Source organism: Macrotis lagotis, chromosome 2 (genome assembly GCF_037893015.1).
Source record: "Macrotis lagotis isolate mMagLag1 chromosome 2, bilby.v1.9.chrom.fasta, whole genome shotgun sequence".
In the NCBI taxonomy this organism is placed as follows: Eukaryota; Metazoa; Chordata; class Mammalia; order Peramelemorphia; family Peramelidae; genus Macrotis; species Macrotis lagotis.
In genome coordinates, this window is record NC_133659.1 from 24,442,292 (window position 1) to 24,464,140 (window position 21,849).

A 21,849-nucleotide genomic window follows, 5' to 3' on the forward strand; every position below is an offset into this window, starting at 1 on the left:
AAAAGACTCCAAATGCCATCTGAAATTTGGATCTGATTCTTGGATTCTCTGTTTGCTGCCCCCAGCCCCACCCTACCCCCAACATGAGAGTATAAGAAAAATCAGCAGTGGTCTTCATGTCCCTTATCCCTGTAGCAGGCCATGGGGAGCAGGGGATGTTTCTGGAGGAGATGGTGGAGGGGCAGCTCCCAACTTGTATGTGCCCCCAAGAAGGGTTCACCTCTTTCCAGAGGGTGAGCAGGCTGGCCGGCCTCCAGAGGCCGTGGGGAGGGCCGGCTGTGGCAGGCGGCTATTCTGTCAGAGATGGGCAGATGGCGTTCACCTGCTCTGGACAAACTCTGTCTCGGGAGCCTTGGACTCACAGGCATAATAACAGACAGCTGCTAGCAGGAAAATAGGCCGGGCTGGCCGGGCTGGGCGGCCATTGGGCGGCTTGGACGCGTGCAGCAGGACAAGGGGGCGAGTGGCCCGGCGCCTGCCTTTCACCTCGCTTATCTTTTGTCCGTGGGCCCAGAGATGGTGGCTCTTATCCCCCTCCCCCATCCATAACAGCATCGAGTGTTGAGCTCAGCTAAACAGAATAGCTCTGTTTGGGAAGCTCAAAGAAAGAGGACCTGCTGTGTATGTGGGCACGTGTGTGTGTGTGTGTGTGTGTGTTTGCATGTGAGTGTGTGCATGTACATGGGGGGGGGAGAAAGAGAGGGGGAAATGCTTTTGTTTCAAGGGGCAAATGATCCTTCTTGGTTAGACCAAGGCAGATGAAAAGACACCTCATTTATCCCCAATTTGCTCCCCAAATATGCAGAAAAGATAGACTTCTTGAAGTCCAGTCCAATTGGAGGACACAGGCTCATTTCAAAACTATCTGGTTAGAAGTGGGGAACTGGAGAACCAGGGAGGATGGGCAAGGCTTGGTGGGGGTCCTCACCAGGTCCTCTTGGCTTCTTTCTTCTCTCTCAATTTCAGGTTTTTCAGTCATTTTCTTGGTAGGGAGATGGGCTGCTGGGTCATTTTTATCTTTCTTCTGTATCTTTCCTGAAGGCACTGCACTGTTTGAGTTTCTCCACCCCTCCTAGATTCTCTGAACATTTGGAGTAAGATGGGGTTGTGTCTGGGGCACATTGGGTCCACGGTAGCATGGAGGCTGCGAGGGTCCCCCAGCAGCCCCTTACTGTAATGACGAGAAACCGAAGCGGGGCCTTGCAGGCTGAGCCTGTGTCTTCCTTTATCTCAGAGTCCCCAGGGCTGAGTCAGTGGGAGCCTAGATTGAGGCCTGTGATCTATCTGGGATTATAGATGGGGGACTAGAAGAAACCCCATCATTTAAAGGGGGAGAAAAAGAGTGCCCAGGTAGGTGATTTGAATGGCTCAGGGTCACCCACAGCGTCAGTGGCAGTATCATCCTCCAGGTCAATGCTTTCTGTAATCCGAGGTTTATTCTGAGGTCATCACCTTCCCCAAAGGCAGGGACGGTTTCATTTCTGTCTATGTCCCAGGATGTAAGGTGGCATCTGGCATACCCTGGGATTGATGGGGTTATTGCCTCCTGGCTCACACCTGGGCAGGTAACCACGGTCATTTCTGACAATTATTTCAGCATCTCAGCTTTCTTTAGGCAGGTTTTACGAACAACAAGTCCGAGCCCAAGCACTTAGATTGGCCTGTGGTGCCCTGGACGCCCGGTCTTCCATGGGAAAGGCAGACTGAGGCCTGAGGGTACCAGAATTCGCCTTTGCCAGTGAGCTTTGGAGCAGGAGAGGGGCCGGCGGCAGCGCCTGGGGAAGAGAAAGGAAGCAGATGGAGCAGAGGGCCAGACACAAGAGGCAGGGATCCCAATTAGGAGGCCCTTTCAAGAGGCCAGGTGAGAGGTAATGAGGGCATCTACTTGACCTCCCCAACTGATGGCGGCACTTCAGCCTATCTCTGTTTGCACACACGCTCTCACACACACACAAATATTGTGCTAATTACAAAGAACCCTTATTTAGTCATCAAAGCCCCACGTTCTCTTTATATCCTTCGAATCCCCTTTTGTCGTTCATTAACATTTATTATAATTTAGACTTTAAAGCACACCACCCTCCCCTGCTCTACTCCACAATTATCACCAATTGGTGGGACCGGTTGCTGTCATTCAGTCTCACAAACATTTATTAAGGCCTGTCAGGCTCTGGCGACGCGGCGGAGTCCGACCACTCCGCCCCTGTTCTCTGAGGACTCTCCTCAGAGGCCTGGTGGAGGAACAAGAGGGAAGGGTCTATCTATAATAAGGTTAATGATAATAAGAGTTAGCATCAGTGTAGTGCCTTGGGTTTAGTGATCTTTGCAGACATACTTTCTTTTGAGCCTGTTGAGTGGGTGCTATATTCCCTGCTTTACAGATGAGGAAACTGAGGCATAGAGTGAGGTGACCTTCCTGGGGTCCCAGAGCTGGAGATTGTGATCAGAGTAAAGCTCAGGTTTCAATCCAGGGCTTTGCTTGTTGGGCCACCGTCATCTTGTCTTATCCACATGGAAATGAGCTCTATACACTGCAGAGTATTCATAGATTGAGGGAGAGCCCTCAGAGGCCATCTACTCCTAACCTAATGCATTAAAAGTCCTGGTCTGGTAGTCACCCGGCCTACACATGAAGGCTACTGGAGATGGGGAGCCCCCCATCCGCCATGGCAGTCCATTCATTCCACTTAGAGGCAGCTCTCTTTGTGAGCTCATTGTCTCCTTCCAAGGAGATGTGAAGACTGTCTCTTCTCAGCTTCTCCCCACTGTTCTGGGGTCTCCCAGGACCACCCTACTCCTTTTTTCTACCATGGGACAGCCATTCACCGGAGGAACGGCTGACAAGAACTTTTCCTGGAAAGCCTCACAACCTGCTCAGAACAGCTGACTTGTATGTAATTGGAGCTCTGAAGGAGTGAGGCCCATTTAAGTATTACTTGGATACTTCTTAGACAGTTTTTCCTGTCCTTCCAATAGCGTCAAATGACCCATGATTGGGTCTTTTATGTTAGGAGGGACTGGTTCTGTGGTTAGCTTTTCCAACTATAATTGTCATCAATATAGCATCTGATAATTTACAGAAATTGTCTGGTTTTATTGAATTCTTTCTTAATTTGAGCACCATGACCTTGACTTTTCTATAGACAGATCAATTGATAGATAGATTGAATAATTATTTGATATTACAGTTACTTTGTATTTCAGTATGTTTCGTTTCTTTTGTAATTCTATTCTATTTTATTTTATTTTTCCACGATGACATCTTGAAAAGTGTCTATAAATTTTTCCATATGGCACCACCAATGGGGGTTCAAAGCACAAAAGAATATTAAGAACTCCTGCTCTAAAACAGCTGCTGAGCACTTGACTAAATATAGGTGGTTGAATGGAAAGTTCTTGGCCCTGGACATCAAGGACCCAAGTTCTAGACTTGGCCTTGGACAGTGACCTTGGACAAATCTCACAGATTTCTGGGAAGCCTGTGGCCCAGTTCATGTTCACATCCTGCCTCTCTATAACCCTCTGCCCTCAATAAGAATTTATCGATTTCTCCTCTTCTCTAGTTCCCTTCAAACTTCAACCCATCATCAATCCCATTCTGTGGAAATATTTTGTGGCCACTCTGACCTTCAGTTTCTTTTTCCATAAGAAGGATGTTAAAAACCATCTAGTCCTACCCTCTCATTTCACAGATGAGGAAACAGGGCTGTGGAATCGATTGAGCAAGCATTCAGTACTTCCGTAGAAAGCACGAGGGTGATGTTACTTTGTAAGTGTAGACCGAGCATTTATTAAGTGCCTGCTGTGTGCTAAGCACTAGATACAAAGAAAGCCAAAGACCCACAGCCTCCTCAAGCTGCTCCCATTCAAATGGGGGACATATCTTTTTTAGGATGGATACTCCATGGGAAGGCACCGGCAAGGACAGGGAGGGTCAGGTTGGCAAGGGCCTCCTTGTGCTCCATATTCGCTCTGCACTGTTTATTGATCAGACCATCTGCTCTTTATGTTGCCCCATACTCCCCATAGAAGTCGGGGTCGAGGTTTCATTTGACTTCATCTTCTCATTTGTGGAGTTCTCTCTTATTTGTCTTTCTTTCTTTGCAATGTTTTCTTATTCTTAAACTCTCTTCCCTTGCCCTTCATTCTTCTCATTTTCTTCTTCCTCTTCTCCATTTTCCCTCTCCCAATCTTCTCTTTTGGGGTCCCCTTCCTTTCTTCCATCTTTCCTTCCCATTTTTTCTCTTCCTTCACTCCCCCAATGTCTTGACCACCATTTGGAGGCCCCAGAAGGAATGCATGGGTGTTCCCAAAGCAGGGGGGAATTGTGAATTCCTTTTGTAAGAAAAAGAAAAGAATAATTGGCCAGAGTCCTTCCGGGGTCCCTCTTGGGGGAACTGGTATGTGAAGGGAAATCAGGGCTGGGGAGGCTGCCCCAGAGAGGCCAGAGATGAAGTCCTCACCAAGGATCTGCCCCATTCCAGTTTGCCTGGTGTAATTATTTTTTACATAACTTTTTTTGGCAGGTGGGCCTCTGAATGGGTCTTATTGATTGCTGGAAAGCAGCCTGGTGCTTCTGTTGGCAGCCTCAGACAAGGGGAATTTATAGTAATTAATACCTGGGTGTTTGCATCATTTTAGAAACATGTTAATTGCGAGCCTCAACGAGGCCCAGGTTGGAGCAGCTTGTCAAGCTCCAGAGGGCTGGGGGCCTTCCGCCCTGCCCCCCCCCCCCAGCTCCCTCCAGACAGAGAGGGCATCCCAAGATATTGGGGGGGTGACCTTGCACCTGAGATTTGGGACTTCTTTCCCTTGTGTGGCCTTGAACTGGTGATGTCAACCAACCTTACAACCATGAGTCACAGAGTCTGAATTCAGCGTTAGATGGACCCTGGACCTTGAGAAGAGACCACAAGCAAGGCGTTGGTATCCCTTGCCCAAATTCCATAAAGCTTCCATGGACTAGAACACCATTTCCATCCCGTTCCAACCCCTTTCTTCCCCTGTAGAGGGAAAGGAATTAGAAGAAGTAGCTCCGTGGGTTATGATAGACCTTCCTGGGGTCATGAAGACCTGAATTTGACTTGCCTCATTTACTAGTTGAGTGGCTCTGGACAAGTCACTTAACCTGTGTCAACCTCAGTTTGCTCATCCATAAAGCGGAGGTGATAACGATATCCACTTATCGGGACCTTGTAAGATCCCAATGAGTTATATAAATGTTACAGTTCTGGGTAAACCAAATTGGGGTGGTGGGGTGGTGCTATGGATAGAGAGTTTGGGGCCTGGAGTCAGGAAGGCTCTTGAATTCAGGTCTGACCTCAGACACTTCTAGCTGTGTGACCCTGGACAAGTCACTTCACCCTCTTGACTTCAGTCTCATCATTCAAATGAGGTGGAAAAGGAAATGGTGGACCCCTCCAGTGTCTTTGCCAACAAACCCCAAGTGGGGTCCTCTATTATTGCTCCTTTTATGATTGATGGGCAGTGTTTGAGATTTATCAAGCACCTCATGTGCATTATTTTCATTAGAATCTTCCACCTCCTCCTCCTGAGTTTGGTGTGGTCACGTCTATTCTTCCATTTTACAGATTGAGAGACTGAGGCAGGGATCAGCCGGCCCCTGGTTAAACGTCTAGGGAGCTCCAGAGTCAGGGCTGGAATCCGATCTTGAGGTCTGCTCTCACTAGTCCACATGGCTCTGTGTCCCTTTGGGGTCAGAGGGCCCAGGTTCAAATGCAGCCTCTTCCTTTAGTCCCTGTGTGGCCTTGGGCTAGTCCCTTGACTTCTGACCATCCATTTTTCTATCTTTTGCACCAGGAAGCTTTTATTCGATGCCTGCTGAGGTTGCTTTGCTTTGAATCTGCTGCTGTTTGAACAGCTGTGCACCCTCTCACCTTGCTTCTCTTGGCATGGCCAGCGCCCATTTGAGGGAGAGAGCTGCTCAGCCCTCAGGGTGTGCAAGTACCCAGAAAGAGCCCAGGGGGAGCACCTGTCTGACTGAAGCTGGGGTCACTGAGGATTCTTGGTAGATCCCCCGAGCCAAGGCAGGATGTGGGCCAGTGGGGGTGGAGAGAAGAGGGAGGCGGCCTCCTTCCAGAGAGACTTCCTTCACCCCAGGAAACCCTACGCCCCAGCTGCACTTCAGCAGGCCCGTGTAGCCGCCAGGGCTCCTTGGCTCAGGACGTAGACTCTCAGGTGGGACCCCAACTAAGGGGCCTCTGGGGTCCCCATCCCTGGATTGGTCTTCCTTGGTCCCACCCTGAACTCTTGAAGTCCTTGTCTCTTAAGAGCCTCTATGCTCCCCTCCCCCTACTGGACCTCAGAGTCCTTTTGACAAGTGATAGGGCCCTGTGAGTTGTCAAATCTCATTTTTTTCAACATAATTGCCATCCAGGCCCACAAAATCTAAAGACAAAGAATCCTGGGCTCTTTGAGCTGATCCCAGAGTCCAGTCCAAGTCCTTCATTTCAAATTTCTCTTTTTTTTTTTCTGTATGTTTAAATGTCATAATCCTTGTGTGTCTTGTCTCATTAATACAGTACTATTAAAAGCCCGAGATCTTGGGTTCAAATCTTGGTCTAGGATTTGGGAGGCATGTGGTCTTAGGGGAGCCTCCTGGCCTTCTGGGTTCCGACCAGATGACCTCTGGAAGGTCACTTCTATCTGGTTAGAAAGAAGGGCCCGCAGCAAGATGCCCAAGGGCCTAATGCTTAAGAAGTCATTCCCAGACTGTCCTAATAACTGCTGTGCTTCACAGTCCTGAGGGCAAGGTCTGGGGGGGTGGTCTTGCACACAGTAGGTGTTTTATGAATCTGGAGGCCTCTGAAAGAGAAGGGCAAACTTGCCCAAAGTCATTCTGCTGTGCATCACATCCTTGGGAGCAGGAAGTCCAGGGCCTCAGTGAATGAGGGGGCAGGGGGCTAGAGGGTGATGGCTTAGGAATGGTGGGTAGAGGTTGTAGGGTTTTGAACAAGGCAGCTACAGATGGTGATGATAATTAACTTCTTAGGTACTGATAATGAGAAAAATAGTATTTGACTTTATTTGATGACTGATGATGAAGATGATGATGCTTGTCCTTCATTCTTGAAGACCATGATAATCATGGGTCAGATTTGAGTGAGGAGGGGCTGGGCAAATCTCCAGCCTCACTTTCTCCTCCGGGCCCATCTCTAGGTCCAGTAGCCAGATGGGAATCAGGACGCAATGGCTAAAATATTTGATGCTCTTCAGATTGTGTTATACAAATAGTAATGTGGACACATCTCACCCCAACCCTCCTCCAATGGTTTCCCTTTAAACAGAATTTTTCTCCTGGAGCAGGACTCGGGTCATAGAATATCAGAGCTTAGAACAGGGGGTGACAGAGCTAGAAGTGGTCTTAGAACAGGGCATGTCAGAGCTGGAAGGGGGCTTAGAACAGGGCATGGCAGGGCTGGGAGGGTTAGGGATAGGGATCCACTTTGAAGCCTAGCTCTGAAGCTGGCAGTCTCGCCCAGGGCCACCCAAATTGTTACTGTTGAGGTGAGATTTGACCCTGGTTATCTCCCCTGGGCATCAGGGGAGGGCGCTTTCCACTGGTCAGTGCTGATCCAGACCTTAGCACACAAAATCTAAAAAAATCCTCAGCTCTTTGAGCTGGTCCCAGAGTCCAGGCCAAGTCCTTCATTTTGGAAAGAAATGAATTGGGAGCCCAGGACAGGAAGGGATTTTCCGAAGGTCACCCAGAACAAGCCATTGACTGTCCTCCCTTTGCTTGCTTGACCCCTCTGTTCTCTTCCTTGGCTTTGGATTTAGCTTTTGTTTTTGTCTTTCTCAGAGTCACTGCAAAATATTTCCACCCTGCCAAGCTCTCTCCTTGGGATATATTTAGATAAAGCAAGATCAGCGAAGAAGAAATGAGAGAGAGAGAGAGAGAGAGAGAGAGTGTGTGTGTGTGTGTGTGTGTGTGTGTGTGTATGTACACAAGGATGTTTGTCAGGGCTATCCAAGGGATGCCATAACCAACCTTTTCTGGGTCTTTGGCATTGACTTAAAGGGGCTCACCAGCCTTCCCAAGCCTGGGTGAGGTCCCTTGGGGTGAGAGTGTTAGAGTGGCCTTCCCAGACACTGTTGAGCCTGTTGCTTGCCCAGGCCAAGGGTCTTGAAAGTGTTCCTTCTGCATTCTGTCTGGAGACTCTTGATCCTCACCCATCTGCAGCCCTCTGGGGCTGGGGAGGCAACCTCTTCTCACCTCTTAGGTGCATAGGCTTTAGCGCATGCACACACATTAGCTCATAATGTATTTACTGTGGGGTCTGTGTGTCTGCTTCTTGGGGAGGAGGGCTTTTAGGTAGGGGAAGGCCTTGAATGGAAGGCAGGCACAGAACGGTTCCCTCCACTTGTGGTGTTTCCAGGAAGCCAGGTCTATCTTGCCCATGGCCCTGTTGTGAGGACTCTATTATTTCATCCTGAAAGGGCGAGATAAAGCGGCAAATAGAATTATTCCCTCATTTAGCTTTATTGAGAAGTCTGCCTGACAGTAGAGCCTCTTCCATTACTCTCCCTCCAGAAGCTCCCTCCCGCCCTCTCCTCCCCCAAGTCCCATGGGGATGAGCGTTATGGACTGGTAATGCAGGAAGAGTCGAAGCCTCAGTGTTCCGGCTGAACCGGAACCTTAGAACGCCACACGTTAGAACATGTCGAGTCTCAGCCCATAGGCGACTGGTGTGGAGGCTTCCTTGGACGTCTGATGTCCACTTGCAGAGGGCGGTCAGAACAGAGTGTCACGGGGCTGGGAGGGGCTGGTGAACAAAGACTGTCATTTTTCCTGGGCGCATCATCGTAAGGTCGTGGATTGATTGCCTGTTGACCTCATCAGTAGTCTCAACCCCAGAATCACAGGGATGTGAGCTTGGACCCATGGGACTGTGGGGCAAGAACAAGTTCTGAGCCTCACTTCCCTTGTCTGTCAAATGAAGCTGATAGTCATCTGGGGTGTTTGGCATTAAGTGCATTTCAAAAACAGATGTGGAGGCAACACTGGAGTCCTTTTATGGGGAGACTCAGTAGGTGTCAGGTCTTGATCTAATGTCAGCAAACCTAAGAGTTAGAAGGTATGTCCCAAATGGAGCAAGATGTTGGGTGCCAGCTCCCTGGCAAGCTGCAGGGACTGGACAGATGATCATTATTTCCTGACCTACGCACCTCAGACCAGAACCTATGGCAGCGAGTTCCCTCAGGATCTCCAAAGGCCATCAGGAGGCAATGATGCTATGACCACTACCTCAGGGCTGAAAACGGTCAGGGAGCATCCGCCACCATTTTCACCCAGCCCTTAAAGGACAAGTTGGATTGGAGCCTCTAGATTGAACTAGATAAGAAAGCTGGGTAGTGCCCTCCCTGGGACATTTCTATTGGTGTAGTCCATCGTCTCTGCCCTCCTGGCACTCTTCCATCATCAGTCCTAGAGGGTTGGGGGTCATGGTGTTTTCTTTTCCCTCTAGGGCTGAGCTCCCTGTGGAGGGGGATCGTGTCTTGTCTGTAATTCCCCCAGCCCTGCAGATCCCTAAGATGGTGTGGGTCTGGCAGGGAGCTGGGTGTAAACACAGTTGGAGGCCCAGAGAGACAAGCTGCTTGGCGGCCCGAGCCCCCACCGGGGCCCCCTCCCAACACTAATCAGGTTAGGCCGAGATGGGGCAGAGTTGGGTTATTAAATTCCCCACCCTGTGTCTGTAGGATGAAGGCAGTTTTAATGAGATAAAAAGCTTAACCAGGAGTCCAATTAAAACCTCAGCTTTACCTGTTCCAGCAGGCTGTCTACAGGCCCGATCCATGTTCCAGCTCTGCCCAGACTGGCCCCTAGAAGCCAGGGCCCGGCTCTCCATCCTCCCTAGCCATCTCAGAAGCCGTGCCCTCGGGGCTCGAGGCATCTGTCTTCCCACTGTCTCCCCCTTTTCTCCTTCCTCCCTGTCACGCTATCCTTTGCTGGAGATGATAGACCTGAAACTACCAGGGACAGAGTCAAAGGACATCTGCCAGGCTGGAGGGGCACCGGGTTCTTGAGGATCCAGCACAAGCTATGACATGACTCACTAGGAGAGCTTTGAGTCTGAACCTGGACCTGGCCCGTGCTGTTGTCCTTCACACAGTTAGGTGGCAGTGGGCATATCTGAGGTGGGAAGATCTGAGTTCAAATACGCCTTCAGCTTTACAGTCCTGGGCAAACCAGCCTCACTTTCCTCCTCTGTAAAACCGTAGTTCCTCCCTCCCAGGCGTGCCGTGAGAATCAAGTGAGATACTCTCTGTAAAGCAGATTGCCAGCATCAGCATCATAATATATAATGTCTTCAAGGTCTGACAATTCTACTTCTAAAATCTTTCCCCACTTTGATATTTTCTCTTCTTGGACACTAAGAGATTGTGTGACCTAGGCCAAGTCATTTAACCTCCAACAGCCTCCGTTTTCTTCTTATATAGAGAGAATCAGAGCCTCTATTTCCCCTGTAGACATAGGCATGTCCTCAGCTGGTTGTTGGGGTCACTGTGGAAGCACCCCCTCAGAGGGTTGCAATGACGTGAATAAACACAAAGTACTAGGCAAAGAACAAGTATTTGGGGGGATCCAACCAGGTTCCTCATTGAGCTGGGGTGAAAGAAGGTCCATCTCTGGCTGGGAAATCAGTGAGAGCAGCACCTGGGGAGATGGGCAGCGGTCTACCTTGGCTTTGAAGGAGGCAGGAACCCAAAATCCAACTGGCTCGACTGCTTGAGCCGTGGGACCTCCGGCACTGGTGTCCAATGTGTTAGATCTGGGGTGAATAGAGACCTAAGGCCGGTGAACCCCCTTAGTTACGTAGATGAGGAAGTGGTGGAGCAGCTGTTGGCTCCCTGCGTCCCTCCAGTCCCAGACCTCTCACAGGGAGGTGCCTCTGGATCGGGGGGCACATCAGTCAGCTGCCTCCGGAGAGTCTTCCCTGACTATCACCACACAGGGCTCTGATGACCGCCCAGTTGGGCAGCAAGTCTGACTTTACACAGAGGAACCAGCCTCTCTGAGGTCCCTCCTTGCCTCCTCACTTGTGAGTAACTTGGAGTCTGTTTGCCAACTTCTTGGTCAGCTGGGCTGGGCAGATCCAGCTATGAAGGCCAGGCCCCTGCACCTCCAGAAGGTCAATCCTCAGCATCTTCTGGCAGGACACAGCCTCTACCTGAGAGCAGAAGCAAGGAACTGTCCCCCAAATCCAGGGGTCTGGTCCAGGAGAACGAGAACTTAGACCACAAGAATGTGTTACAAGGGACCTTGAAATGGAGAGGAACTTTGGAGGGTGGAACCTCAGAGCCAGAGGAATCTGAGAAGAGAAGACAGAATAGAGAGCTGGGAGGGCCCTCGAAGTGGGGGTGTCAGAACTGGGAGGAGCCCTAGAAGGGGAGTGTCAGAGCCAGGAGGGGGCCTTAGAACATTGTTAGGGTACTACAGATCATGATCACTCTTTTACTGTATAGTTGAGGAAACTGAGGCAGAGAAGGGGATCAGTTTGCCTACTGTTTAACCTGATCATCACTAGTTCCCTCTGGCATGGGTCTGGGTATCTGGACCCGCTCCTTTGCCATGGTGGGGCCCTCCACTCCCTCAGTCCACTCTGCTGGCTTCTGGGGCCCTGCTCTTGGGAGGTTGCCATTCTTTGGGGGTGCCCGGCTAACAGGTCTGGCCCGCCTGTTTCTATCTGGTACCACGTTGAACCAGGGAGCGGGAGGAGGAAGAAGGCAGCACATTCTTCTGGGATGACATCAGCAGTGTTCTCCAGCCTGACCTGGTGCTTCTCAGAATCCGTGTTTCTCCTCCTAAAGGGCCTGTGGTTGGAAGGGTCTCAAGGTGTGAAGGGCCCTCCCTTCAGGGTTGCCCCCCCCGGGGGGGGATGGTGCCTCTCCCCCAGGGACAAGTCTCTCCAAGTGTTTCCTCTTGGACCTTCTGGGGGCCTGGAGATATGCAGCTTGCCACCCCCTAGGGCAGTGAAAGAGTCCTCTGTCTTGAGCCTGGCGGGGGGGGGGGAGCCCAGGACTCCAGCCTCCCTGGCTGGTAAACAGCGGGCTTTGTCTGCCAGATATACGGTAGGTGGGGTTTGTGAGAGGGAGATAAATCACTAACCCAAGCTCATCCTTCCCCCCTGGGAGATGATTCCATTAGCATGAGTCTCAGCCAGCGGGAGGGAGTGGAGGGGGATACTCCCACCGGTCTGTACCCCGGCCTCAGCACAGCTGGCATCTTCAGGGCTGACCACCATCAACAGGGTTGTGACTGTTGTTTTCTACAGTCATGGTTAGCAAGCGTTGTCAGGAGCTGCCTCAGTTTCTCTCTGGCCCCGCAATCCGCCCTCCCGTCTTTGTGGGCTCTGAAGGCCTCTCAGGGTCATCGTCCCCCCCTGCTCTGTCCCATCACTTGCTCATTCTTCGGGGTGGAGATGGGCAGGGAGCAGGCTGGTCTTGCCATTCAAAAAAGATTCCTCTAGTATGGGCAAGCGTCATTGTTGATGTTTATCAGCCAAACATTACAACACTAGACTGGAAAGAATCCCTCCTCACAGGGAGCTTGCTGTCCTCTTGGAGGGAGGATAGGAACATCCCTATCTTATCTAAGACTGGGTGAAAGGGTCAGAAGCCTCTCAAAGAGGGGGTTGAGGGGGGCTGGCCAGGGCAGAGATCCAGAGGCAGGAGATGGACAAAGGGGAGGCCCCTTTGGTTGGATTTCAGGATGTTGCGGGGACAGTATCATCCATTAAATCTAGAAGATGTAACCTCCATTAAAGATCCAATACTTTGGGGCCATATTGGCCCCAGATTGGGTGGGACCTTAAAAACTTTGGAGTTTCTACTTTTGTTGAGTAGTAAATTAGAGATTTAGAACTGTGAACGAATTCAGTGTCCTTATCGTACTGAAGAGACTGAGTCAGAGTCCCTTCCCAAGGTCATGCAGATGCATCTAGCACTTGTGACTCCACTAAGATCACAGGCTCCTAGTTCTAGGGCTGGAAGGCCCCCTCAGAGGCTCCCCTGATTTTATAGATGGAGGGGGCTGGGGCCCAGAGGAACACAGTGACTTGTCCGAGGCCACACCAGGAAATGAAAGGGGGTGAGATTTAAGTACAGGTCCTTAGGACACCAAAACTCACATTCTTTCCTCCGAATCACTCAGTCCCTCTTATAACCCCTTTGAATGGCCTACTGGGCAAGGACCCCCAGCTTGTTCTCAATAGGTCACCCCCTTCCTGGAACCTAAGGAGATGAGAGGCTCTCCCTTTGCGCCTTAGACCTTAGACCTTGGATTAGTTGAAGATTTAAAAGAGAGGTAGCAAGGAGGAAGGGGAAAAGGGAGGGAGGAGAGTAAACAAAAGGAAGTTGTCATCTTTATATGTGTGAAAGATGCCCCATGACACCATGGGCATGTGTATCTATCTGTCTGTCCGTGAGGCTGAGAATTCCAAGGAGGATTTTCTGAGCCTTGAATTCAAAGGCAGAACAGGGGAGGAGGGGGCAAGTGTTAATAATCCTCACTCACCCCCCAAGTGAACTTGGCCAAGTCCCCATCTCCCCATCATTTAACTTAGCAGTTGTCTCCTTTGTAAAATGAACTTTGGTCTAGAAAGATGAAGGGGGGAAAGGAGGGGTCAATGTCCCTTGACTGTACTTTCATCTTTGAGAATCGTATTTATATGGAGGTCCCTCTGGAACCCCCAGATAAGGCCGGGGTCATGGACGGGCCCTCAGAGCTTGGCCTCCTCCATAGATGGGGTCATCTTCTCCCTCCAGTGAGTAGACCCTGACAGGTCTACCTCATCAGAGTTACCAAGGTGCAACCCTCTTTGAATTCTGGGCTAAGCCTCTTCCAGGTACCACATGAGTCTCATCTATAGAATGGCTTGGGATGTAAGTCATTGTCCCCCATAAACATCCGCCCCTTGATGGTCTCCTTATTTCTGGAGGACTCTGCTGGGGGAGGTGGTCCAAGCTGCCCTCTGACCATGGGACTCTCAACCAGGCCGGATGATTCTGTTGACTGACGGGCACAACTTCCCAGCATGGCCCAGCTCTCTGGAGGCGACTCTGCAGGGGCCATGGTCCCAACTGGCCTCAGAGGCCCCCTCCTCCCCAGGCACCACCTCCTGCTCTACCTGGGGGTTCCCGGCACCACCTTCCACCAGCCTCATCTTCCTTGTTGTGTCTGGGCATCGAGGGGCCTGGCCTGCACGGACGCCTCTCCGGCCAGCCTTTGCCTACCTGGGGATCACCTGGGTTATTTTGTCCAATTTCTCTTGCCTTCTGACCTACATCATTCTTTATTTGCAAAGCCGTCGTTGCAGGCGGCGCTAATAAATCAATTAAAGACTCTGATGAATCGCTTAATGGCTGACAAAATAACACTACGCCGACAGCTTGGATCGCTCCAGCGCTACCGGAGGAGGCTGGGAGACGGAACAGGGACGGCTGGCTCAATTAGGACAATTAGGGAGCGCGGTTTAGGGGCTTAGCTGGCATCTGCCTCCGGACCCAGGCACGGCCCTGGTGACTGAGCCACCGGCTGTGGCGGCTGAGCCCGGGCGCCTGCTCCTCCTGCTGCCCCCGCCCGCCATCCTCTTTCCCTCCCCTCTCCTGTCTGTCTGTCTGTCTGTCTCTCTGTCTCTCTCTCTCACACACACACACACACACACACACACACACACACTGGGCCTGTCATTTGACATCCTGTGTGGCTCAAGTTGATGCCCCACCACCACCAAACTGGGCAGTTTATGACCCTCCAGCGCACCCCGCTGTCTTCGAGCCTTCCTTGGCCAAAGCAGTGGTGGCTGGCTGGCTTGGGGAGCAGTGACCATGGGAGGCATTCAGGAGCAGGCAGCAGCTCCTCGAGGATTGAGCGCACCCTTGTACGATCTGCTAATGGTTGTCCTGACCCTACAAGACAGTCCTTTCTCTGTCTTTTCCTCTCACTCTCTTTCTCTCCTCCTCCACCCCAGAAAAGCACACCAGCTGTATAGAGAGGGTACCGCTCTTTATCTAAGGGGGCGTGCCGCTGCGCTGCATCTCCCCCTTAATCTCTTTTTTGCAGGGACATGTGCAGGAGGGTTTGCCACGCACGCCCTGAGTGTGGGGGGCAGGCTATACCGAGGGTGTCTGCCAGTCCTGGCTGGGCTCCACCTCGCACACAGGCATTCTGAAGGGAGCCGGGCCTCGGAGGCCATGTAGAGTCGTGAGGCGCAGGCCTCCACACCAACCCCCCTTGCAGATTTCTAAGAGGCCTTTTCATATATTCTCTCTCTCTCTCTCTCTCTCACACACACACACACACACACACACACACACACACACACACACACACACCTGCGTGCGTGCCCTGCCCCAAAGGGGCTCTATCTGTTCCTTTACTCTCCAGGCCTCGGTTTCTTCATCTGTAAAACACCAGAGTTTGAGGGGGTCCCTCTCAGGTCCCTTTGAACTCTGCATTCAGCGGCTGGTGGCCGCGACGGCTGATTTAGCCCTTAAACTCTCCAGCGCACTTTGCTCTCCTACCTCACTGTAGCCGGAGCTCTTGCTGGCTGTGTGACCCTGGACAAGTCACTGAAGCTGGACAAGTCACCTGTCAGGCAGCAGTGCTACTCCAGTGCCGTGATCATTCTTGCTCTTTTCAAGTAGACCGACTTGTCTCTCGGAGGGCCTCACCTTGTACCGCCCCGCATCATACGTGTCGGCTGCATGTGGCTGAATGAATGAACAGTGCTATGAGTTGATCCATTATTGCATGCATTGGTAATGATGGGATAACCCTGGGCCAGGGAATCCGGGAACTAAGTTGCTCCTCTCAGTATAAATGGGATCAAATCCTGTTTTTCCCTGAATCCCTAAAATGGGAGGGAGGGGTTTGTTCTCTAGTTCTTAGTACCACAAAAGTGCTACTGAGAAGAGGAGACCTGGCTTTCACTCAGTGACCACCTTCGTTTTGAGAATTGTCATCCGTCCCGTTTGTCTTGGTGTCTTTGCTGTTTTCCATAATTCTTCCCATGTGATTCTGAGTTGCTTGTGATAGAGGAGGACTTTTCTGTTCATCTGCCACAATTTGCTGACAGACAGCTGATGGACATTTATATTGGTTCCCCTTTTTTGCTCCTATGAATATTTGGTGGATGTGAGACTATCTTGGGATATGCCCAGTATTCAGTGAGATAATAGTTATGAAAGCATTTAGCATAATGACGTTATACAGTAGGTGCTAGGTAATTGCTTACTCTCTTCCCGTCTGCTAGTATTAGGGTCACTGCTTCCGAGGATAAATATTTTCAGTTCCTTCCTTTTTTTCTTTTAATTGGTATTTTATTTTCCAATTACATTATGAAAGTTTTTCAGCATTCATCCACATGCATATGCAGATTTTTAAGTTACATCATTTCCTTCCACGCTCCCTTCCCACCCTCCTCCCTTCAGCATTGAACAGTCAGGTGAATAGTGTAGACACACACTTGTGTTTAACATGTTTACAGAGTAGTCATTTCCAGTATGAGGAATTAGGATTAAGGGAAATGAAAGAACCTTGAGATAGGAAAGAAGAACATAAGAGAAATTGTTGAACAGTGAATGTTATGTTCATTCAGATTCTGTAGGATTTTTCTGGTTTTGTTTCGATTTTCCTCCCCTGGAAGGGGATAGCGCTGTCCATAGCCGGGCTCCCAGGGTTGTCCTAGCTCCCCAAATGTCTGAGAGGAGCCGCTTCCATCAAGGTTAATCACTCCAGCCCCGTTCTTAGCCCAGTCACCCCATGGATGCAGGAGCTCAGAATTCTCCAGCATTGCGACTCTCCGCCTTGGCGGCTCTCCTCTCTTCTCATCCTCTGGTGATTTGCTGGGTCTGTGGGGCAAAATTCCACAATTGTTCTGGTCTGTGTTTCTCTTCTTAGTGATCTGGAGCAGTCTTGCGTATGATCGGTAAAAGTTGGCAGTTTTTCATTTAAGAAATCTTTTGTTCCCATCCGTTGGTTGCTTATCATCCATGTTTGTCAGTTTTCTGTTTACCTTTGATGGGGGCCCTTGTCATGGATGTTTGGTACGGACTTTCTCTTGATACGTAGCAGGGCTGTAAGGAATGGGCACCCCACCCCCAAGTCAGCCCCTTTTACTTTGGGATAGTTTTTGGTTAGGTTTTTTTGTTTTATTTTGTTTTTTTGCAAGGAAAATGGGGTTGTGGCTTGCCCAAGGCCACACAGCTAGGTGGTTATTAAGTGTCTGAGACCAGATTTGAACCCAGGTACTCCTGACTCCAGGGCCAGTACTCTATCCACTACGCCACCTAGCCGCCCCCTGGGTTAGTTTTTAATGATTATGTCTGTAGTAGTGCTTCCTCTTTGTCATGACTGCCCTGGGACCCAACAGAACAGGATTCAACCGGGCGCCCCTTTCTGCTGGGGGGAGGTTTTTATTCTCACTTCCTAGAGATGAATCTCCTCCTGCCATTCTTCCCAGGATCACAAGATTTAGAACCTTTAGGAAAAGGAGTGAGAGTTGGACTTTGGGGATCACCCCCTCCAACTCCCTCATTCTATCAGAATAAAAATGCGACTCAGAGGAGGACTCTTCCCAAGTTCCCAGTGGTTATTATGTAGAAATGAACCGGTGTCGTCCGCTACAAAGTCAGCGCGCTCTCCCCTGTTGTCCAGTTCCTCCCCTCTGCTGAGATTTGGTAGGATCACAGGCTGGAAAGAAGCCCTCTTGTTTTACAGAAGGGGAGACTGAGGCCAGGCAGGAGAAAATGAATTGTCTCAGATCACCAGAGAGTAAGGACCACATTAGAATCCCAGCTACAGAAAAAAAAGGTTCTGGCCACAGAAATCTAGGGGTCTTAGAACCTTTCTCGGGCAGAGAGCAAAGGGGCTTTTCTCCAATTCTCAGAAGTGATGTTCTTTGGCTCACAAATGTGTATTCCTCCCTAGTATATATTCTCATTCTCTCTCTCTCTCTCTCTCTCTCTCTCTCTCTCTCTCTCTCTCTCTCTCTCTCACACACACACACACACACACACACACACCCTCATCCTCTCTGGGCCTCAGCTCACATGGCCTGTGCCAGCTTTGATGCTGAATTCTGAGCTGCTGGTAGTTTCTCATGTGGGACCAGGATGCTACAAGCCAAAACCTGAGTGTTTGGGGTGGGGCAAGGGAGGTGGGGGAGCCCAGTGGCACTTGGCAGCCTCCTAAGTCATGCCAGAGGGTTTGGCCAGATTAGTTTCCTCTTCTGTTCACTCTTCCCAGAGGCTTCTGAGGAAAGAGAGTGCATGGGGTGGGTCTTCAGTGGCTTACTGGTGGGAGTGGTCTCATGTTCCCTTGGGAGCCTTGCAGGGTGAGTGGGTGGTGGGTGGGTCAGGCTGGATAACTTTGAACTTGAAGGAGCCCCCTCCCTGTTCCTCCCTATCCCTTTGTCCCCTTCTTAAAAGGGGGAGCCTTAACAGTTCATCCCCCACTTTGGGGTTCTTGGCAGCAGAGCTTGTGGGGGCAAAGGGGCCTGACTGATAATTGATAATAATGATCATTGCAGCTATTGGAGGCAGCCTGGATTACTGCCTAGAGGATTCAATGAAATAAATCCTCGTTCCCTTCCTTTCCTCCTTATCATCATCATCATCATCATCTTCATTAATATGTACTAAATAACTTAAGTGATTTGACACGAGAAGGCTCCGATGTAGGTCAGGGATAGATCCTACTATGCGCTGGTCACTGGAATACAAAAACAAAGGAAGAATGCACACTAAACCAAGGCCAGAGTAGATGAGCCTCAAGAGATAAATGCCAGGTCACTTGGGATCAGCAAAGGCTTCCCCAGGGGGCATCAGCAGCTTCTCGAGGAGGGCATGGCTGCCATTTTAAGTGGACGTAAGTCAGGAGTGCCTTCTAGACCCAGAGGATGGCCAGTTCCAAGGTGCAGAGGTGGGCATGCTAGGGACTGGGGGAGCATCCCAAACACCCCTGACCTGCCAGGCAAGCCTATGAGCTCAGTGCAGTGTAGACCTCTTGTGTGTGGGTTCTAACACCAAACCTGGGGTTTGCCCTTAGTGTTTCCCTAGGTGTAGAAGTGATGCCCTGAGGTTTACATGGCACTTTTCTCTTCGACAGTGGTAGATCTGTGGGGTTATAGCTGAAGGACAAGAGCTCCTCCACCACTGTCGCCCAGCTTGGGTCGGCTCAAAATATCCTGTGTAGGAATCAGGAGCCTGTGAAGAAGGGACTGTAAGACTCAGCATGGACAAATACTTGACTTTGAGGAGGAAATCACTTGGGATTGTCATTCGTGATCAGAAGTAGCCACGGAACTTCCCCAGCCCCGTGTCCAGCTAACCAGCTGCTCAGAACAGCTTTGGGAGTGGCTGTGCTTGGATCGCCCAGCCCGCTGATAGAGCTGGAGAACCTTCCATCCTCATCTCCTTGTTCAGTTGGCATTAAATTATCATCCTGGGAATTTGAATAATCAGTAATTTTTTGGGGGGGAGCAGGAATCTTTGGTTAAAAAAAAAAATCTCTGACCCACCACCCTTCAACACAGCCCCTCCTCCAGAGCCTTGAGAATGTCAACCGACACAGCCAGGAGAGCAGCTTGGACTAAGAGGCAGGTGGTCCCTGCCCATTAGTATGACGCTGACCTCCCCCCGGTAGAGGCTGGCCCCCTTCTTTCCTTTGAGACAGGACTCTCCACCTGACCCTGAATTGAAGGGTTCTTTATTTCAAAGGAAGAGAAGGAAATAAATGCCTCCTCTGTGGGTGGGAGCCCCAGGGCATCCTGTCTTTTTTCTCCAGCTCATGCTGGCCATGGCCACACAAGGCCCATTCCACTGTCCTTTGCTGACCACTTCATTGGAAGAGGGGTAGGACGCTCAGCATGGAACCACACCAGAAGGTCTTGTCCCTACCAGCTGGGCCCTCATGAAGAGGCCTCTCTGCGGACCTGGCAAGATTGCACTTGTCCTTGTGCCAATGGAGGACAGTACACCCTCGCGGTCCCATAGTGCCCTTGAGTTTCCAAAGTGCTTCATAGTGTGTTAGGCCCACCATGGTCCTGTGGTCCATTCCAGACCTAGGGATGGGACTGGGCAACCTGTTAGCAAAGAAGGAACCAGAGATCCTCAGACTGGCCCCTTCTGGGACCCTCAGGGTGAGCTTGAACTCTATCTGCCTTGTCTGTACAGTGGCAACCACGGCAGAACCCTCCTCTCGACTGGTGAGGGCAAAGTGCAGTCACTTGGCCACCCTTCAAACTCTGGGTGATAAAAGTGATTTTGGAGTCAGAGCCCAGCTGAGCTGCATATTGTCGCTAGGGTCTAGTCGCCACTCCTGCTCAGGTCTTTCCAGCCCAGCGTCCAGGCTTTGGTCAATCCTCAGATCTCAGAGCTAGAATGGAGGCAGCTCAGCTGGCAGCTGTTCCAATGACCAGATTTTGGTTTTCACAACCCTCAGGCTGGTGGTGAAATGGCCCTGGAATTGAGGCCCTGGGTTTGAATCTCGCACGTGTCACCTGGTCTGTTAGTGACTGCAGGAGAGCTGTTCAAACACTTGGCAAAGGCTCCTTGTCTTAGCAAGTGGAGAGGGTCGGGCATCCTCTAACATCCTCTACCCTTGTGGAGTCTGACCACATCCCGCCATCTCTTCAGCCCTTAGGCAGTGGAACAGTCACCCGCAGAGTGCTTTTAAGATAGGTTCTGTAACCCTGGGAGATGGTTTTGTTTGTCTCCCCATTTCACAGATGAGGACAATGGGGCCCAGAAGTAATCATATAGCGGGTAAGCCCCCGAGGCAGATTTGAATTTGGTTCATCCTGGCTCCCAGCCCACCTGGTGGCCTTGAGTTTCAGGGCCCTAGGAGACCCTGGCTGTGTCATTGGCCTGTCTCTGGGTCCTCCCAGTCAAACACAGGAGTCAGGGACAGACTCACGATTTGAACCCAGAATCTCTGGCTATAATCCAGCCGTTTTTGCGGCATCCTAGGCTTTCTTCATCTTTTAAATGAGAGGGTTGGACTCAGTGACCCCCAGAGGTCTCTCAACCTCTGTACCTCATGTCTCTGCTGATCCCAGGGTCAGTTTATTCAGAATTGGGATTTGAACTGTTCACTCCATTCCCTCGAACCTCTCTCCTCAGAGGACTGGGCCTTCCGTGGAATGCTGGGGTTTCTGAAAGAGAAAGCCTCCCTCTGGGAGGCTCACCATGGAGCGTTCTCTCAGTGAGAAGGGGGAACCTCTTCTCCCCATCACGCCCCCACTCTTCTCTGCGTTTCCCCACTCCCACTCCCCATCCCCACACAGCATACATTTTAAAGTCCTCCACTCCCTGCCAAGGCATAATTATTAGTAATAAATTATATGAAGGAGCATTTTCACAGAAGCCGCGACCGCAAACAAACAAAGCAAACAGGCCTGGCTCCTCTGGCTGCTTGCTAATGGGCACCATTGGCGTGCCCATTGGCGCTCCTCTTCCCTCTCCTCATCTTCTCCCCCCCACCCCCCCCCCCCCACCCCAGGCCGCCTGTCAGGGCTTAGCTCCAGCTCCAGGATGGGCAGGGGTCTGAGGCCTCAGTGACAAATCCTGTGGTTTGTATTAGTTGGAGAGGCATTTGGCAGTGTTTTCATCTTAGGGAACTCTGGTGGCAGTACCCTGGAAATAGCCGGGGCCACCACGGGTCAGAGACCTAGATTTAAGCAATGGCTCATCTCAGCCTGGTTGATGGGACTTTGGACCGGGCCCTTGACCTTTCTGTTTCCACGTTTAGGCTGGTATAAAGCATGCCTGGTGGGCTCAGGGATTTCTCTTTTTACTTAGTTCCAACACCACCCCCTGTTCTAA

At 50.8% G+C, this 21,849-nt stretch overlaps 1 protein-coding gene across 2 annotated transcripts in view; it reads left to right on the forward strand.

Moving 5' to 3' along the window:
• Positions 1-21,849, forward strand: part of SSBP3 (single stranded DNA binding protein 3) — a 138,198-nt gene that overhangs the window by 80,764 nt on the left and 35,585 nt on the right. The window lies entirely within an intron of this gene.